Here is an 8,982-nt window from a genome sequence, read left to right as displayed (position 1 = left end):
GGCAATGGGAAGACAGAGGAAGAAAGAGAGAGAGAGAGAGAGAGAGAGAGAGAGAAAGACTATCAAGGATTCATTTCACCTTCCTGGGAGCATAGCTCCTCTCACTGGAGAGGAAGGTTTTCCTCCTTCAGAGTTTTAGGGTCTCTCTGCCCTCCTCTCCTGCTGCTGCCACTATTACCAAGGTTTGCTTGGAACTGGGGTGCAAAGTAATGAAGAAAAGAAAAAGTGGGAGATCTCTGAACTCTCTGAACATTAGGAGATCTCTTTCCTGCCCCTTAAGGCAGATCTAGAGAGTTTTCTCCTGGAGCCCCCTCTGTCCTCATAGATATCCATATTGGGTTTTGGGCTGCATTGAGTTCAGGTTGGGGGATACCAGAGGAAAATATATAGTCAAGTCACTGCTACTCGGGTGATATGTTCAAACATAGTATTCTTCTCCAATATGCCTGTGTTGATTTACTTTCGGAGTCTTCATATAGTTGCTCCATGCATTCTATACAAAATGTATATTTGCATTCATTGTGAGACAGACAGTGTGGAATGTGTTTATTCCATCTTATCTTACCTAAACCTGGAACTCCTTTTTTTTTTTTTTTTCTGGGGACAGAGTTTTTTGCTCTTGTTGTCCAGGCAGGAGTGCAATGGCGTGATCTTGGCTCACCGCAACCTCTGCCTCCTGGATTCAAGAGATTCTACTGCCTCAGCCTCTCAAGTAGCTGGGATTACAGGTGCCTGCCACACCTGGCTAAATTTTGTAGTTTTAGTAGAGTCAGCATTTCACCACGTTAGCCAGGCTGGTCTCAAACTCCTGACTTCAGGTGATTCACCTGCCTTGGCCTCCCAAAATTCTAGGATTACAGGCATGAGCCACTGCTCTTGGCCTGGGACTTCTTACTGGTATCTTGATTGTGGCTGTATTGAATTATAGATCCGTTTGGGAAGAACTGACATTTTCACAATATAGAGTCTGTTGGCCTATCAAAAAGTATATTCTTCCATTTATTTAGGTCTCCTATAATTTCTCTTAGCAATGTTTTGTAGTTTTCAGTATCAATCTTATATATCTTTTGTCAGATTTATCCCTAAGTGTTTCATATTTTTGATGCTCTTAGAAGTGATATTGTTATTTTTATTTCAATTTCTGATTGTTGCTACTATATAGAAACACAGCTAATTTTTGTAGGTTGGCCTTGTATATTGCAACCTTGCTAAACTCACTTATTGGTTCCACTAGATTTTACGTAGATTGATTAGAATCGTGTGTGTGTGTGTGTGTGTGTGTGTGTGTGTGTGTGTGTACATATGTGATCATACTGTATATAAGCAAAGACAGAATTCAAATTCTGATGGCTTTAATTGCTTTTTCCTGTCTCTTTGTGCAGCTCAGACTATAATACAATGCTGAATAGAAATGGCAGAAGCAGACATCCTTGCCTCATTCCCAGTGTTAGAGAGAATGCATTCAGTCTTTTACCAGTAAGCATCATGTTAGTGATATCTTTGTCTGTAAATATCCTTTATCAGATGTGAGTAAGTTCCTTTTCCTCAATGAGTATTTTAGTTAGTTTGTTTGTTTTTGTTTTTTTTGAGACAGAGTCTCACTCTGTCACCAGGCTGGAGTGTGGTGATGCAATTTTGGCTCACTGCAACCTCCGCCTCCCGGGTTCAAGCAATTCTCATGCCTCAGCCTCTGAGTAGCTAGATTACAAGCATGCACCACCACGCCTGGCTAATTTTTGCATTTTTGGTAAGCACGGAGGTTTGCCATGTTGGCCAGGCTGGTCTCGAACTCCTGACCTCAAGTGTTCCACTTGCCTCAGCCTCCCAAAGTGCTGGGATTACAGGCATGAGCCACTGCACCTGGCTCAAAGAATGTATTTTATTTATTTATTTTTTTTTGAGATAGGGTCTTGCACTGTTACCCAGGCTGGGGTGCAGTGGTGCAATCATAGTTCACTTCAACATCAAACTTTTGGGTTCAAGCAATCCTTCTGCCTCAGCCTTCCCAGTAACTAGGACTACAGGCATGTGCCACAATGCTTGACTAATTTAAAAAATATATTTTTTGATAGGAGGTCTCACTGTGTTGCCCAGGCTGGTGTCAAACTCCTGGACTCAAGGAATCCTTCTGCCTTGGCCTCCCAAAGCACTAGGATTACAGGTGTGAGCCACCACACACAGCCTTGAGTGTTTTTTTTGTTGTTGTTTTGTTTTGTTTTTGAGATGGAGTCTCTCTCTGTTGCCCAGGCTGAAGTGCATCAGTGTGATCTTGGCTCACTGCAACCTCCGCCTCCTGGATTCAAGCGATTCTCCTGTTTCAGTCTCCCAAGTAGCCAGGATTACAGGCGCCCATCAACACACAAGGCTAATATTTGTATTTTTAGTAGAGATGGAGTTTCACCATGTTGGCCAGGATGGTCTTGAACTCCTGATCTCAAATGATCCACCTGCCTCAGCCTCCCAAAGTACTGGAGTTACAGTCATGAGAACTGCACCCAGCCCAATGCTTCCATTTCGACCTTTGTTAGTCTCCGGCTTTATAGTAGTAAACCAGTATAAAAGTAATCCAAACCTCCTGATCAGGTAAAACCAATCAAAGTTTGCTACTTTGTGGGATTGTGGTAGAGGGAGAGATTTTTAGTTCTTTCATGATAAAAGTATTATATTTTCCTTGTAAAACTTTCAGAGGAGCACTGAGTATGAAGCAAAAACCTCGGCTTCCTCAGCCCCTTCAGTTCATTCCACAGATGTAAACACTGTTACTAGGCTCTTGTGCCTGCTCCTGGAATCTTTATGTATACATAAACACTGTGTGTGCATGTGTGTCTGTGTGTTTTGAATGAATTGCAACATGCTGTATATAATGTTTTGTAACTAACTAGTTTTCTCTTCTTTTCTTTTTTTCTTTTCTTTTCTTTTGAGACAGAGTTTCTCCCTTGTTGCCCAGGCTGGAGTGCAATGGCGTGATCTCAGCTTACTGCAACCTCTGCCTCCTGGCTTCAAGCGATTCTCCTGCCTCAGCCTCCCGAATAGCTGGGATCACAGGCATGCACCACCACACCTGGCTAATACTTTTATTTTTAGTAGAGATGGGGTTTTCCAATGTTGGTCAGGCTGGTCTCGAACTCCTGACCTCAGGTGATCCACCCTTCTCAGCCTCCCAAAGTGCTGGGATTACAGGCATGAGCTACCACGCCCAGCCACTAGTTATTTTCCTTTGGCAACATTTCTTGCTATATTGTTCTTTTTCTTTCTTCTTTTTGTTCCAGTCAGTCTTCTCAGGTTGAATCTTGCCATTTTGCTACAAATAGATCTACCTCTCTTTTAAAGGCTGCATAAAACACATTTACCGGGATATACCACAACCTGGCAAAACTTTTCTGGTGGACATTTGCCTTGCTTCCAGTCTTTTGGTTATTGCAAATGAGGTGGAAATGAACACACTTGAGGAGGTATCGTTATGCTTTCCGAAGAATGTGTCTGAAAGATAAATTCCTACCTGGAAGTAGAATTGCTGAGTCAGAGCATTTTGGAGTTTGACTGACGTTGTAAATTGCCATCCCATGGCATGGGGCCAAGCTACGGTTTTTTTTTTTTTTTTTTTTCCCATCCTGACTGGCACTGGGTTTATCAGTCTTCTCTGTTTTAACTAATCTTATTGGTGAAGATGTTGTTTAATTCTTGTTCTTTGAGTTTAATGTTCTTATTTTTAGTGTCTTTAGTAGAACTTCGACTCATGGAAGCTTACCCCCTCCCCAGATAACCACAAGTGTAAAGAAGGGAATAACTGAAAAACCATTAATTAAGCATTTGTAAAATCATAGAATTTCACTTGGCTTAACTTTTACAGTACTGACCTAAACAAATGTGAAAAACAAATTTGAAACTAACAAATTTTGAAAATTCACTCTTTTTTTTTGAGACAGAGTCTTGCTCTGTCGCCCAGGCTAAAGTGCAGTGGCGCGATCTTGGCTCACCGCAACCTCCGCCTCCTGGGTTCAAGCAATACTCCTGCCTCAGCCTCTTGAGTGGCTGGGATTACAGGTGTGTACCACCACACCTGGCTAATTTTTGTATTTTTAGTAAAGATGGGGTTTCATCATGTTCGCCAGGCTGGTCTCAAAGTCCTGACCTTGTGATCCACCTGCCTTGGCCTCCCAAAGTGCTAGGGTCACAGGTGTGGGCCACTATGCTTGACTGAAAATTCACTCTTTAAAAAAGTTATATCTTCGTCAAATAGAAAATCTAACCTTTCTAGAAAGGTGGGTTAGAAATGTGCAGTGCTTTTCAGATAAATGAATCTACCTTCTATAGAGAACTAAAAGAATAGAATCCTATTACATTTTGTTTTCTTTAAGAATACTTACATTAGCTGGAAACAGTGGCACACACTGTAATCTCAGCTACTCAGGAGGCTGAAGCAGGAAGATTGTTTGAGCTGAGGAGTTCAAGGTTGTCGTGTGCAGTGACTACACCTGTGAATAGCCACTATACCTCCAGCCTGGGCATCATAATGAGACCCCATCTCTATTAAAAAAATAAGTAAAGAAAGAAAAAAAAAGCTTACTTTTAATGTTTTTAAGGAAAAAAAATAATTATAAGATGTCGCAAGCTCTGTAGAGAAGCTTAATGAGGAAATTTACTTCAAAAAGGAAGTGCTTAGGAACAAATCTAACAAGAAACATCAAGCCCTATCTGGGTAAAATAGTAACATTTTAAGGAAAGATACAAAAGAAGACAAATGGAATGATACATTGTATTACTCAAGAATATAAACTCTGTGGGAGCAAGTAATTGGTTAATTGCTGTATCCCTGGGACCCAGAACAGTGCTGGCACGTGGTGGGCGCTCAGTACATATATGTTGAGTGAATGAATGAACGAATGAATGTACAGCGATAGGAAGATATCAATATCATACAGATATTAATTGTTACCAAATTTATGTATAAATTGAATGCAATGTCATTAAAAATCTCAACAAGATTTTTTATGGAACTAGACAAACATTCAGAAATTCTTAAGCAAGAGTAAATATGTTAAAATGCTAAAGATTACCTTTAAAAAGAGTGAGGAAGGATAATTTATCTCACCCTTAATCAAAACATATTAGAAAGTTATAGTAATTGTAATGATTAGGTATTGACATAGGAATAGATAGGCTACTAGGAAAGTAGAGTAGAACAATCAGAAATATACACATATTAATGGTAAGTGACAAGACTAGTATCTCAATTCAGTGGAGACATGACAGATTATTCAGTTAAAGGCATTGGGACAACTGATTATCTGTTTAGGGAAAAATATAAAGATAGCTCTCTACCTCATACCATTTGCATACACAAAATTCCAGATAGATTATAGACCTAAGTGTAAAAAGCAAAGTGTTAAAGTATTACAGGAATATACAGGAAAATCTGTGTGTAATCTTGAAGAAAGAAAGAGCCCCTTTGAAAAAGAAAAGCCAAGGAGCAAAATCCAAAATAAATAAATAAATAAAACAAAAGGCAAAATCCATAAAGAAAAAGATTGATAAATTTGACCACCTCGAAATTAAGACACTATAAAAAACAGAAATGAAAAGCAACGCACTAGAAACATATTTGGAACAGACATAACAATGGAAGGATTAGTGCTTACCCAGAATATAGAATACTTGTTACAAATCAATAAAAAGAGTGACAACCCCAAAGAAAAATTAACAAAACAAAACACAGGAAAGTTTGCAGAAAACATAATTCAAATAAAAACATGCTCGACCTCACTATTAATCAAATCAACAAAAATTAAACCAATAATGTGATTCCATTCTTTGCCCCTGAGATTTTTACAAAGTTTGGAGGACAGTTTAGCAATATTTATCTATTAAGATTTTATTTATTAGATACAGGGTCTTGCTCTGTCGCTCAGGCTGGAGTGCACTGGTGTGATCATAGCTCACCGTAACCCTGAACTCCTGGGCTGAAGTGATCCTCCTGCCTCAACCTCCCCAGGTGCTGGAGCGACAGCAGCATCATCACATCCAGGTAAGTTTTGTATTTGTATTTTGTATTATTTGTTTACTGTTTTTTGTAGAGACAGAGACTCATTATGTTGCTCAGGTTGGTCCCAAACTCCTGGGCTAAAGTGATCCTCCACCTCAGCCTCCCAAAATGTTAGAATTACAGGTGTGAGCTACTGTACCTGGACTTAATTTTTTTTTGAGTTGAAGTCTCACACTATCGCCCAAGCTGGAGTGCACTGGTGCTATCTCAGCTAACTGCAACCTCTGTCTCTCGGGTTCAAGTGATTCTTGTGCCTCAGCCTCTCAAGTAAGCTGGGATTACAGGTGTGCAGCACCATACCTGGCTAATTTTTGTATTTTTGGTAGACATGGGGTTTCATCATGTTGGTCAGGCTGGTCTTGAACTCCTGACCCAGGTGATCTGCCCGCCTCGGCCTCCCAAAGTGCTGTGATTATAGACATGAGCCAAAGTGTCCAGTATTTTTATTTTATGATATATATTTTTTGAGACAGAATCTCACTCTGTTGTCCAGGCTGGAGTGCAATGGTGCAATCTCAGCTCACTGCAGTCTTGACTTTCTACACTTGAATAATCCTCCCACCTCAGCCCCATGAGTAGCTGGGACTACAGGGTTGCATCACCATGGCTGGCTAATTTTTTTTATTTTTATTTTTGTAGAGGTGGGGTTTCGCCATGTTGTCCAGGCTGGTCTCCAGCTCCTGGGCTTAAGCAATCTGCCTGCCTTGGCCTCCCAAAGTGCTGGGATTACAGGCATGAGCCACTGCATCTGGCCTTAAAAATTGTAAATGAACAAAACCTGTGGTCCATTTCTTTATTTTTACCACGGAGAACGCCTGTGTGTATGTACAACAAAGCCTCTCAAGCATTGTTTTTGTTGTTGTTTTTTGTTTTGAGATGGAGTTTTGCTCTTTGCTGCCCAGGCTGGAGTGCAATGGTGTGATCTTTGCTCACTGCAACCTCTGCCTCTCAGGTTCAAGCAATTCTCCTATCTCAGCCTCCTGAGTAGCTGGATTACAGGAACCTGGCACGACACCCAGCTAAGTTTTGTATTTTTAGGAGAGATGGGATTTCACCATATTGGCCAGGCTGGTCTCGAACTCCTGACCTCAGGTGATCTGCCTGCCTCAGCCTCCCAAAGTGTTGGGATTACAGGTGTGAACCACCCCGCCTGGCTGAGGCATTGTTTTTAATGGTGAAAAAAATGTAAAAGTGTCAGCTTCCATTAGTAGAGGAATGGTCACAAAATGGAGAGACAGGCCAACTAAAGAATATCATGTAAGATAAAAAAGTGAGATCCTACTCAGGAGGCTGAGGCAGGAGAATGGCTTGAGTCCAAGAGGTCAAGGCTGCAGTGTGCCACTGCACTCCAGCCTGGGCAACTGAGTGAGGCCCTGTCTCTAAACACTACCAAAACCCAAAAAGCTTAAAAAAAAAAAAAGTGAGATCATGTTCTAAGTGGTACATGATAGATCTATAAAATGTACTGAGTAAAGGAAACACATCGCAGAACAATACGTATAATGTGGTATCATTTATGGAGAAAAACAAGAAAAAAGAATATTTCGCACAAATCCATAAATATGAATGAATGTGAAGTATTATTAAAAGATCTGGAAGGACAAATACAAAAATGTGAACGGTGTTTATATCTGAAGAGTGGAGGAAGGGGACTGGAATGGGGGATGAGGCAATAACCTAATCTCAGGGGAGCTTTGGCCTGGTCTGTAATTTTAAATTCTATTCAAAATATATCGGGGTATTACCTATCGAATTCAAAATTAACGAAAACAATTATAAAGAGAGATCAAATACGATCTATGGGCTGGGTACAGCTGGTGTGTCTAAACAGCCGCTGCCTCTTCCGTCTCCCCAGCTTCCATGGCCTTCTTGGGGAGCCTCTTTCTCTCCAACCACTCACACAGGAAATCTGGCTGAAATCCCAACTGAATTGTTTCCTAAATAGTATTGAGAAAGAACAAGCTGTTTTGCAAGCAGCAGCAGAGAGGGCCCGTTATCCCACAGGCAGTTGGGCTTCACCCTGGGGGTGGGGGTATTTGGGAAATCTAAGTGGGCAGAAGAGAGGGCAGGGGTGTGTGTGTGTGTGTGTGTGTGTGTGTGTGTGTGTGTGTGTGTGTGTTGGAGGCGGGGAGCTCCCTCAAATGACTATAGTCTTGGGATGTAGCAGTTCCAGCAGTGCCCTCCAGAGGCTACCCCCAGGAAGGGGAGCCGGCAGGCAACTTACACGGGACAAGGCTTATTTGAAATCTCTCCCACCCCCTGGAGCTGCATTCTCCTGATCACTCTGCATGCTGAGAAGCACTTTAAGCCTCAAACACACCCCCGCCTGACAGTTAGGACCCAGATGAGGGAACGACAGAGGTGCAGACAGGAGAGGCTGACTGCCTTGGGGTGACCTCAGGTGGGTCATTTTTAATTGGTTGGAAACATCATCAAGTCACATAACATCTCTAGCCCTGGCACACACGTGGGCATGCTCAGACCCAGCCCTGGGCCAAAGGCAGGGGCTTTGGGGAATCCATACCTTGAGAGTGCTCCCACCTCTGTGTGGGTGGAGCACTTTGGGTCTTTGAACGTCGTTCTCGGAAAAGGATTTTCAAACATTCCTAGCCTGATTGCTGCCTGTGAGGAAGCAGAGCAAGCCCCTTCACAGGTGAATTGCTAAGTTGCTGCCTGCCAGGTCTGCACGTCTGGGCCTCCCTTCCAGTGCACTGTCCACACTGCAGCCCCAGCGCATGAGCTTTCTAAAGTAACTTGGACCATGCACTCCTGATTCACAGACTTCATGACTCCCTGGGGCTTTGGGACTATAATTTCTCAGTAGGTCCACGAGAATGTTGTATCCTGCCTGCCCCACTAGCCTCACCCTGTCCACCCTCTCCCTGTATTGGGACTGAGTGAAGCCGACAGTGTCGTTCTCTGGACCCAGAATGCTCTTC

The sequence above is a fragment of the Cebus imitator genome, unplaced genomic scaffold (assembly GCF_001604975.1).
Source record: "Cebus imitator isolate Cc_AM_T3 unplaced genomic scaffold, Cebus_imitator-1.0 Scaffold121, whole genome shotgun sequence".
Taxonomy (NCBI): Eukaryota; Metazoa; Chordata; class Mammalia; order Primates; family Cebidae; genus Cebus; species Cebus imitator.
This window is presented reverse-complemented; position numbering follows the sequence as displayed.